Here is an 11,339-nt window from a genome sequence, read left to right as displayed (position 1 = left end):
CACATTTTAACAAAATACAAGATAAACTCAGCGAGATGATGGAAACAATTCAGGTACAGGGTCGGATGCAATTCCTATCCATGTTACAAAAGATTCAGTTGACAAGAGAGCTGGGGAAGAAGGAAGCTTTTCCGAGAGAGCGATCGTTTGTGGAATTTAATCAAGATCTCATTGAAACAAGCGTTAGAGAGGTGGAAGCACGAATGGAAGTAGAAGAGCCAGGGTGGACCCGGATAGAATATCAAAAGTGGTCCCTACGTCGAGAAATACCAACGCCCAATCCTTTTTCTTATTTTTAGCTGTTTTTATGATGACGTCCAGATAGACTATATCGTTATAGGTCTCTACTATTTACAATGAACTGTAGCCTGTAAATAATAGTCATACAATACTCCGTACTACTACAGCAAACTCTATCATATACAAAATAAAAATAGATATATCAATAACACACATACAAAATTGCCTAAAGTTAATCCTATATACATAATTTTTTTTTAACATCTTCATTGAAATTTACAACTGTATATTATATAATACATTCAGTAAATGCGATCTTAGTTAAAATGGTGTGTTACAGGCGTGTAGAGAAACTAACCATTGGTTGCACTCAAATGACATTTTACATTAACAGGTCTCGTGGCCATCTTCTTTTCAGGCGCCTCGGAGGATTGTCAGGAATGGAAGAGGATGTAAGGTTAGCAATTAGGGGGTTTGAGTGATTACGGAGTTTATAATGGAAGGAGTGATATCTGGTTCGGGCTAGATCGGCTACATAGGGAACCACAATCTACAATAACATGAAGAAGACTATATTTACAAAAAATATGAAATTTATATATACAAAATTAACAAAGAAATTAGTAACAAAAAATAAATAATTCAATAAATTTCGTGTAGTCTAATCTACTTGTTGCGATATGAGGACACTGTATGTTATGATTGCCGGAAGTTTTAACTGTTCAATGTGGTTTTAACTGTACCTACGTAATTCCAAAAGAGTTGATATTGGTATATTTATTTAATATACCTAACTATATATAATATAATATTATATTTATATAATATACATAACTAAATATTTAGTTTTGAGTAGTGGTGAATCCGTTTACGTAGTAGTGGTGACACCCTGTAATGAGTGTGGTTGCCGGTAGTTAGCTGATTTTTATCGTATGAAAAAGTATACTATTTACTTGAAATATTGTGTTGTTATAACAGTTTATTAAATTAATCAGTAATTTAATAATATTTTAAAATTATTAATAACATAACAGATAATAAATATAAAAAAATGTAATAATTTTAGATTTCTGTACGTTTAGCTTGTCTCAATCTTATATAAATATAAAAATATGTAATTTTGGTTAAAAATAAGACTTCTTTTTTGAAAGCTGAAATGTTTGAAGATATATCAGTTATACTATTTTTAGAGAGAGATCTAAAAGTAAAGGGATTTAACAAATCGAACTTTTCTGACCAAGTCCTTGTATTCGATGAAATATCAGTTGATGTACCAAGATGAAGGAAACATTTAACAACATAAGTAGCACATTTTAAAACTTTGTATCAAATCTTATTTATTCTTTTTGTTCACAAAATAAAACCAGCGATGTCACAATTAAGCTCCTGGTAATGCAAATGCTTTTAAATAAAGTACTGTAAATAGGACATAAACTTATAACCCGCTTCATTCCCTAAAAAAAGGGTACATATTCAAGTTCTTGTTTTCTCTAGGAGCCATGTAAGCACCATGAAGCATTATTTTGGTATCTGCTTCCTCTTGACTTGATGTGACATCTGTGTAAGTAGCAGCGATGTTTTTTTGTTTTTTTTTTAAATCGAATTTTGATTGTGTATGTTTATGAGGAACCTTGCTTAAAAACGAAAACTGGGAATTCGTAATCCAGATATGCCTGAAATGTTGGAGCATCTTTTCTACTGAAACCCACTGGATGTTCTTCTCTATAATTTTTCTATACTTTTTCTCTAAAGCGCCTCTAACGAGTTTAATCAAACTTCTTATATATTATACCAAATTAACTGGTTTTTGATATGGGCTAGGTCTTATTTTCTCTGAAATAGTACTACAGGGTTGAAATTTCGAATAATCAAGATACCTTCCTTCAAAGTACCTTCAATTTTGTTTATTTGACATAATGAACCATCTCTTTTTGCTAGCAGTAATAGAAAATAAATAGATAATTTATAAACTGTGAAAGAAATTAATTACAGTTAAATATAGGGAAAAAAATAGCTGCGCACATCATAAAACGTTACCAAACTTCGAGTTGAAATCATAGCTCCTTTGGAATTTAACTTCTTTACTTTTATGGTGGCTAATGCCCTTTACTTTATTTTATTTCTTGATTAGATAAAAACTTGGAAATCCGCAATTTGAGAGTAGCGGCAACCATTAGAGAGGACTGGCGGACGAAGTTGCACTCTACAAGTGCTGTAGCGCCACAGATGATGATTAGATAAAGGCAGTGCTATAACTATGTTTTTCTGTGTCCAGAATCGTTACAACAGTCACAAAGTTGTCGTTACTATCGTCATAAAAACGAAGGAAATACGAAAACACTTTATTTTTATATTTTGTATATGATAAAAGTACACATAACATGCATGTTTGTCCATTGTTCACCTCTGTGAACAATGAGATATGTATAATTATTTTAAAATAACTTAAAAGTACATTAGATTAGTGTTTTTTGAAAATTTGTGATTTAAGCCCAATCTCCAATTTTCAATGAGGGTGAGACCTACCTGATATTAAAGACCACTGATATAACCAGTTTAATCAAAATCGTCAGAAATGTTTTGGAAAATATGGAAAAAAGTTGATATTAAGGTATGTGACTACAGATTATTTTATTTTTATGATTGTTTTATTTTATTTATTTATTTTTTCATGTACATAGTTTGATTATGTTAATTTTCTTTATCCTTCTGTTCGTATATATTTTGAGTGAGATTTTATTTATTTTTATGCACTATTTTTTATTTTTGTAATATATTTATTTTTATTCTTATGTTATTTTATTTTAGTGTGAATGTGATCGGTCATCACTATTACCTATTGCCCACAACATTGTGGCAGATTGTAATATCTATCAATAAATAAAGTTTTTGAATAAAAAAAAATAAGGTAGTCAATTTTAAAAAAAAGTTGCCCCTACCTTAAATACATGATTTCAGTTTCGTACAAGTTATCATTTCTGAACTATACTCTTCACACATACACACACAAACCTTTTTGCACAACCAAATCTCAGATTAGTATTTAGGGAACCTTAAAATATGTATATCTGTAGAAAAGTGTGATTCAAAATTTTTCACTTTCACAATAGGTTCCCATACTATATGTGAAACCTATGTTAGTAAAAAGAAAGAAAATAGTCAGTTTTCATTTTCACTTGTGTATGAAATATATTTTGAAAGGAAGAAATGCGATTATGTTACTTTCAGTAGTCTTACTTGAGCAGAAATTAATTTCTACTCATAGTAGGGTGTTTAGTAAGTGTTGTTTAATATATAAGTTACGGGATGGACAGGCACAATATCAGCCGTAATCCTAACTCCCCTCGTAAACAAACACACAGAAATAAGAGGAATTATATAAGAGGAATTAAGAGGCGAAATAATATAGTGTTATTTCAGAAAGCTAGTGAGTCTTTTCAGTGTCCCTTTTTCCTTTTTTTTTATTCTTATCACCAGACTTCACATTAGTGGTGCCGAAACCCCGGAATTCTGTCAGCTGGTAATTTTTTTTTTTAAATTTCTCACAGTTTAAAAGAAGATAAATTTTTTTTCTCTTTTTCTTTCTTCTCTCAACTAACGTAGTTCCAACATGGTAAATGACGAGCAACCACGGTTAAGAGAGCCAGTTTTGAACTTCCCGCCGCCTAATCAAGCGGGTCCTGCGGCTCCGGTAGCACCTGCACCTCCTGTAATGCCCCCACTACCAGAGACCACGTTAGCTCAGGCGCATGCCAATATGCTAACTAAGTGAGGACAGCCACGTCGCAAGATTTAAGGAAGACTATCTCAGATCTAGAACGGTTCTCAGGTGAGATCGGCGAACTAAACCACTTTTTTAAAGGAGGCGATCACATCATAGAAACAATGGAGGCGAAAGTAGCGGAGGACATGGTGGATAGGAACGATGCCATTTCGCTGAAGGCGGCGTTAATCTGCAGAATTAAGAGAGCCATTCTTAATCATATCCAAGCTGATGAGGAGACAGCCTGGAGTGATTGAAAAAGGCTTACGGAGGGGGAAGATGGACTCCGGAAGAAGATATTTTTTATATGTTCCGCGAGAGAAGAAAGCAAGATCAGTCGAAGGGACAGTATGCGGCATCATTACTTGCCCATTTCAATCTAGTTATTGAGAAGATGAGGGAGACACAAAGCGCGGAGGTGGTGCAATGGAAGACGAACTTTCTGGACGTCATACTGAAAATACAGCTGGAAAAGGAAACTAACAAGCCAGAAGGACTGCCACGGGAGCGCACGTTTAGAGAATGTGCCCAGGACATGATAGATGCAAGCGCCCGGGAAGAAGACACCAGGATGGAGGTTGAGGAAGGGGGGTGGAATAGAGTGACGTACACCCGCCCGAGGAACAATCCAGCGCCGTTGAGGAGAAAGGACCAGAGAGATGTCGGCAGGGAAAGAGGCTCAGGCGGCAGAAGAACGAACCAGGCTAAGCCGAGGAACCATGGTCGAAAGGAAGAGCGGAGGTGCCACGGATGTGGAAAAACGGGTCACCTGGTGGCCCAATGCCCTCGTACCAGATGCTTCGAATCTGGGAACGAGAGCCACATAGCAAGAAGATGTCCCTATATGTACCGGAGGAGAGAGGCGAACCTAGGAGAGCCCATGGAGGTTAATGCACAGAGAGTGAGGCGAAGAAGAGAGCCACATAGACCAGACGAGTCGAGCAGCGACATCTCGGATATATCAGAGGCATCAGGCACAGAGGTCGAGGATGGAGAGACAAGGCGGCCAAACGCCTCGAGAAATGGATGGAGGAGAGCAAACGGGAGGAGAGGATCCTCGGACGAGATCTGAGGAGAATGCATACAGAGCGGCTGCCACACAAGGGTGAGTTGGAACGTGGGGAGCGAGAGCAGCGGCCTGCCTATTATCGAAGTGAGAGGAGTACGGTGCTTGGTCGATACAGGGAGCTCCAACACCATCGTGGGTCGAGAAGCATTGGAGAAGCTGAGAAACGGAGAGAGGACACCCCAGCCCAATGTTCAGGTATGTCATTGTAAGCTAATCACCCTGGGTGGACCCTGTAACGTGGACGGGGAAGTCATTATAGATCTGGGTGAATGGGGGTTTAACGGAGGGAAATTAATGATGCCCGTAGTGGGGAACATGCCACGCGAGTATCAGATCATAATTGGTTGCGATTTATTGTCGAAGGTGGGGGCGCTAACAAGAAATGTGGGAAACCGATGGGATATTCGGTTGGGAGGAAAGAAATTCATTTGTCAGTGACTTGCGAGGGGAGGGATACCGCGAGTAGGGGCGGTTAACAAGACGGGTAACTGGAGGAAGTTAATAGCGGAGGAATACACAGATATATTCTTCAAGCAGGGAAGTATGTTGGGGAAAACGGGGAAGACAGTCCATGAAATCCCATTAAAGCGAGATATGGTTACGTACGTGAAAGAAAGAAGATATCCTCAAGCGCTTCGACAACACATTTTACGCGGATTGGATGAATCCATGTGTCAGGTCTACATGGACGACCTTCTCGTGTTTAGCAAATCGGAAGAGGAGCATATAAGACATCTGGAGAAGGTTTTTCAGAGGATTCGACAATTTGGGTTGAAACTGTCCCAGGAAAAGTCGGAGCTAGGTTGTGCGCAAATTAGCTTTTTAGGTCACGTGATCTCGAGACAGGGAATCAAGTCTGATCCACAGAAGGCTGAGGTGATCCAAAAGATGGCCGTGCCAATGGATGTTAAGGGAGTTCGGAGGTTGCTAGGTACCCTGAACTATTATCGGAGATTTGTGCCAGAAATGGCAGAATATTTGGTACCCATTAATAACCTCTTAACGAAAGGAAGTCGATTGATCGTGACCCCTGCCATAGAGAATAATATTCGCAAGTGTATGGAACAACTGCAGAAGGAACCTGCCCTGGCCTTTCCTAACTTTGAACGGCAATTCACGGTGTTATCTCAGGAAGGGGAAGGAGCGGAGCGCCCTGTTGCGTATGCAAGCAGACGCCTAACGGATGCCGAAACGATATATAGCGCGCTGGAGAGGGAATTGCTGGGGATAGTGTGGGCTGTAGATCATTTTCGACCACCGCCCCCTCCAACGGGTAGGGAAATTGAAGGAGTCCTCTGCGAGGGTAGCCATTGGAAAGAGCTTCTCAATCAATACAATATCGAGATATCGTATAAACCAGGGGGAAAAAACGTAGTGGCTGATTGGCTATCTCGAGCGCTTATGGTAAATGCCATTGAGGAAGATCGGGGTGAGCCTTCCGGGGATGTGAGGCAGTTCCTGTGAGAGTGGACGCCAGGTGAAGAGGAAACCAGGGACGGTCAGGAGCAAGAGGAAGGAGGAACGATAGTTCAACCGGTGGGAGACCCGTGTAAATGGATGAAGTGGACGAAATTATCAATGACAAGCCGAGGCAAATCATCTGGAAGACAAGAACGTCCGGAATGATGAAGGTAGATTACAGCACTTACGGACGCAGTACTATTAACAACATATGGTCTCAGCCTGGAGCCAGGGAAGACCTCATTTGTCGAGCACTAAAAGATGCGTCGAAGGCCGGGCGGACTTATCATATTTACGTGGGCAATACGGTTATCTGGGAGAAAATGAAATGGCTCTGGCGATCGGAACAGTTAGGGGTAGACCGCGTGTTCGTGCGCTGGTTGAGGATGGTTGACACAATATGGGACGAGGAGCAGCAGAAAGAAGTGACGTTGGCGTATCATCAGGAGAAGACGAATTACAGAGGTGTGAACGAGACAGACGATGCAAGCCCTGAAACGCAGATACTTCTGGTGGGGTATGAAGAAAACGATACAGGACGTCATAGGTGCTTGGAAGTGTGTCTGAGCACAAAATATGACCGGCATCCGCCGGCACGCCCCTCGCAGACCTTCAAATGGACACCTCCTGGAAAGGGTACAAATGGATAACGGCCATGGACCTCTCTAGCAAAGCAGATATGGCCAATCTCGTGAAGGAAAAATCAGCAGAGGCAGTACTAGGAGCGTTGAGACAATGGTTCCAGTTCTATGGCATTCCCGACAGGATTTCATCGGATGCAGGGAGGGAATTTGATAACAGTGCGATCCGGGATGAAATGAGAGCGCTAGGCGTGGAATGGCACCTAAACACGCCAGGTCATCCGAAGGGTAGAGGGGGAATAGAAAGATTGCACAGCACCCTTGGGGACCATTTAAGGGTCTATCAGTTGGATAAAGGATTAGAGCCCGACGAAACGATGGCGAAAGCAGTGGCGGGCTATAATCATTCGATACACGCGATAACCGGATTTTCACCCTTGGAAATTCTTTTTGGGCTTCGCGGGCGCCGCCGAGATTATAGGGCCATAGCTGGTGGTGGGGGGGGGGAGGGTTGTAAATAACGGTATGGAACTAACCAAAACGTGGGGGAAAGTCATGGAGAGGATAGTGCGAGAAAAAAAGAAAAGGGTATCTCGCCAGAATTTAAACCTTAGAGAGACGTTAGGGGGGGAGATTAAAATCGGGACAATTGTCTACCGCCGGGTGGGGACAAATCGGAGTAAGGAGAGACAGTGATACGAGGCTCCATTCCGGGTGATTGTCATAAGAGAACACAATGTGGTTACTATAGAGAGCGTAAACGAACCCAAAAAAAGAAGAAATGTCCACATTGAACAATTAAAGTTCCCCACATCGGGAACACCGTAGAAAGCTGGAGTATCCTCATCTCCGCGCACAAACGAAGATAGTTTTTTTTTTCCTTTGTTGTTTTTGTAATCCTTTTATTTTTTACTGTACGGGTAGAGAACAGGTGTGTGTTGACGAAGTGTAAATAGTGGAACCAGAAGTGCGTTTTTAGGATCATCTGTAAATAGTTGTAAGAAGGATTGTAGTCATTATGTTTTATTTTGTTTTGTATTATATTATTATCATTTGTGTATCTCAGGTTTGGTTGGAATTTTGTAAGTTTATGAGGCTGTTCATAAACTGGTAGGGGGAAGTTACGGGATGGGCAGGCACAATATCAGCCGTAATCCTAACTCCCCTCGTAAACAAACACACAGAATGTATATAAGAGAAACTAAGAGGCGAAATAAAATAGGGTTATTTCAGCAAGCTAGTGAGTCTTTTCAATGTCCCTTTTTCCTTTTTTTTTATTCTCATCACCAGACTTCACATAAGTTATATTATATTTAATATATACTCTATTTTTTTTTATTTCTTGATGACTGTTTATTTACAATTAAATTATTTAGGCAAACAACAACAAAAATAAATACGATAGATTTCTAAAATAAATAAAGAAGTAATAAGGTAATGGCACGACATTTATTAATAATAAATAATTTGGTTAATAATAAAAATAATTATAATATATAAAAGAATAAAAAAAGCAAATAAAAAACGGTATAGTAAAACATATAATATATAAAATTGTTAGTTAAATACCTATTACAACTTATCCAATTTATTCATTAACCATTCAATTTGTTCCCAAGGATCCTCCTTTTCCCTGTTACAGTACTAATTTATAAGTAATCATGTGCATGTTCTGCAAAATGGAAATTAACCCCTTTTTTACGATAGGACCGTGTCAGACGCATAGTGTATCACACAAATTATTCGTTCCGAGAACGTAGGATCGCCTTTGTCTGTCACGCGAAATATCTAACGATGTCCGACACGAGCCGTGTCTGAAACGTGCCGTGTCACGTTGTATAATATAAAAATACCTTTAATATAAAACGTAAATGATTACTTGCCATACATTTATCATAAATTTATATATCTATAGCCACCCATGGCATGCCTGATAAAGACCTGCAATGTGGGTCTTTATAAAATTTGGCACCTAATAAATAGTTGAAACAATTTTTTATTTGATGTTTTTCTTGATCGCAACCCGGATCAAACTATTATTCACCATGATCGATGGAAAATTTTGCAACGTTATAACAATTGTTGCCTTTTCCCCAATCTTTGCCAAGCCACTTATGAGAAATAAACAATTCAGTGCTAACTTTAAATATTCCGGTATATGAATCTAACCTAAAATTTACATTAAGTGCAACACATCTTTAGATTCAGTTCATGTTAACTACATTTCTTCTCCCATCAAGATGCAAAGAAGTGCATTCAGGAATGATTGAAAAAAAAAAACCTTGTAGAACAAAATCAGTTACGGACCCAGTTTAATTCTATTATTGTTGTAAAACATTATGTAGGATATAGGAGCAGAAATGATACAGTCCACTGTTTTTTCGTCAATTACAGTCATCCGAAATGAATGCTGTAGATATAGATCTAATAAGAAAATAACAAATCCATGCAGGTACTTAAAAGATTCTGTTCTTTCTACCAATATCTTAAACTTTTATCTTCATGACATCATCTAGTCTGCACATACCTTCATATCTATGTTTACTGACGACACGGTAGTTTTTTTTTTTCAACGCAATGACATAATAATAGCCAGAAATACATTGCAGACTCACCTTAATGAGCTATAGGTACTTTACTAATATGTATATATATGATACTTTACTAAATGGATGTAAAATTGCATGGAATGCTTTCAATAAAGCAGTAAGGTACATACCTTAGAGTTCATCTGGGTCGCCGCCTCACTCGGAATCACCATATCAATATTAAACTAACCCAAACCTACCCAAGGTTGGCAATGCTATATCAACTCGTCAGTAGAAAATTTAGATTAAAATCCGATACAACCTTCTTCTTGATAAAACAATATTAGGGCCACATTAAATTATTTTACTGATGTATGGTTGCGAAATCTGAAGAGGAGAATCCTGTACGAAATCTGTTGTCCTAAGAATCGCAGTAGATGTCTTTGGTCAATTCCATCGTGAACTACAATTAGATTCAATGGCTGAATTAATCAATAAACATTTTACAAAATGTAAGTTACCAGTGCAAAACGTGCAGTAGCTTATAACATGGGGCATCCAACTTCATCTTAAAAGACCGAACAGACTAATATAAGATATTCTGTATTAATTTATTTTTTCCTAAATTATTTTTTAGTATATAATCAGTTATTTATTTTATTAATTCTATAAATATTAGCAGATTTCGTTTGTTAATTTTTTTTCATATCTTTCATTCTTCAATTACACATTTATCACTATTTTTTCTTTATTATTCAATTCTTCAATAATTAAAATAGAAGCCTGTGGAGCCTGTATTTATAGATTATAGATACTTAGAGATATATTTAAAATAATTCTATAATTATAACATTATAAATCGCTACGACTCTTTTGCTGGACTAAACCCACACGTTATCAATTGTTAAGAATAATTAAATTATTATAATAACCATGTAAGGCCACCAGGTTTGATCTAGCCATAAGGAAATATAAAAACAAAAAAGGGAATAACTATGTTGAAAAATCAGGAGCTTAAATACATGTTTGGGGCTGAAATTAAACCAGAGATACAAAATATAAGTGAAAAACTTATTTCCTTAACTAAATGACCAGAAAAAAATTCCAAATTTTTATTATTTCACATAACTAATAAAAGAAAATTTTATTTTACAAGATGAAGATTGGTTTTATATAAACTAGCTACTAGAACGTAGAAAATAAAGAGAGAGAGAGAAATACTTTATTCATCTATGCTGCCTGAATACATCAGGTTGCAATATCACACAGCATACTTATCAATCCGTAATCGGACATATATAAATACATGGTATAATAAGATATAAAGAAAACAATTTTTTTTCCCCACAGGTTTCCTTTTACAATCAATTTCGGTCTATACACCAAATACAAGTATTTCAATTCATTCCCTTTTTCTTTCCCATTTTTGGTCCTCCAATTTCACCACTTCATAATTTTTTAATTCACCCGATCACCAAATTCGCTCTCCGGAATTCACCCTCCTAGATCCTCTTCAGTGACCCGCTAAACAAATTCACTATTAGACGGCAATGTGAGATCAGACAATCATTTATAGTCACAGCAGTAGATCAGTTTATAAAAAACAAACAAATAGATTCAAAGGAAAATATAATAAAAAGCCGGTTACAAGAAGCACATGAATGGATAAAGAAGTTATATATATATATATATATATA

This window comes from Halyomorpha halys, unplaced genomic scaffold (genome assembly GCF_000696795.3).
Source record: "Halyomorpha halys isolate HHAL.00 unplaced genomic scaffold, Hhal_1.1 Scaffold500.1, whole genome shotgun sequence".
In the NCBI taxonomy this organism is placed as follows: Eukaryota; Metazoa; Arthropoda; class Insecta; order Hemiptera; family Pentatomidae; genus Halyomorpha; species Halyomorpha halys.
This window is presented reverse-complemented; position numbering follows the sequence as displayed.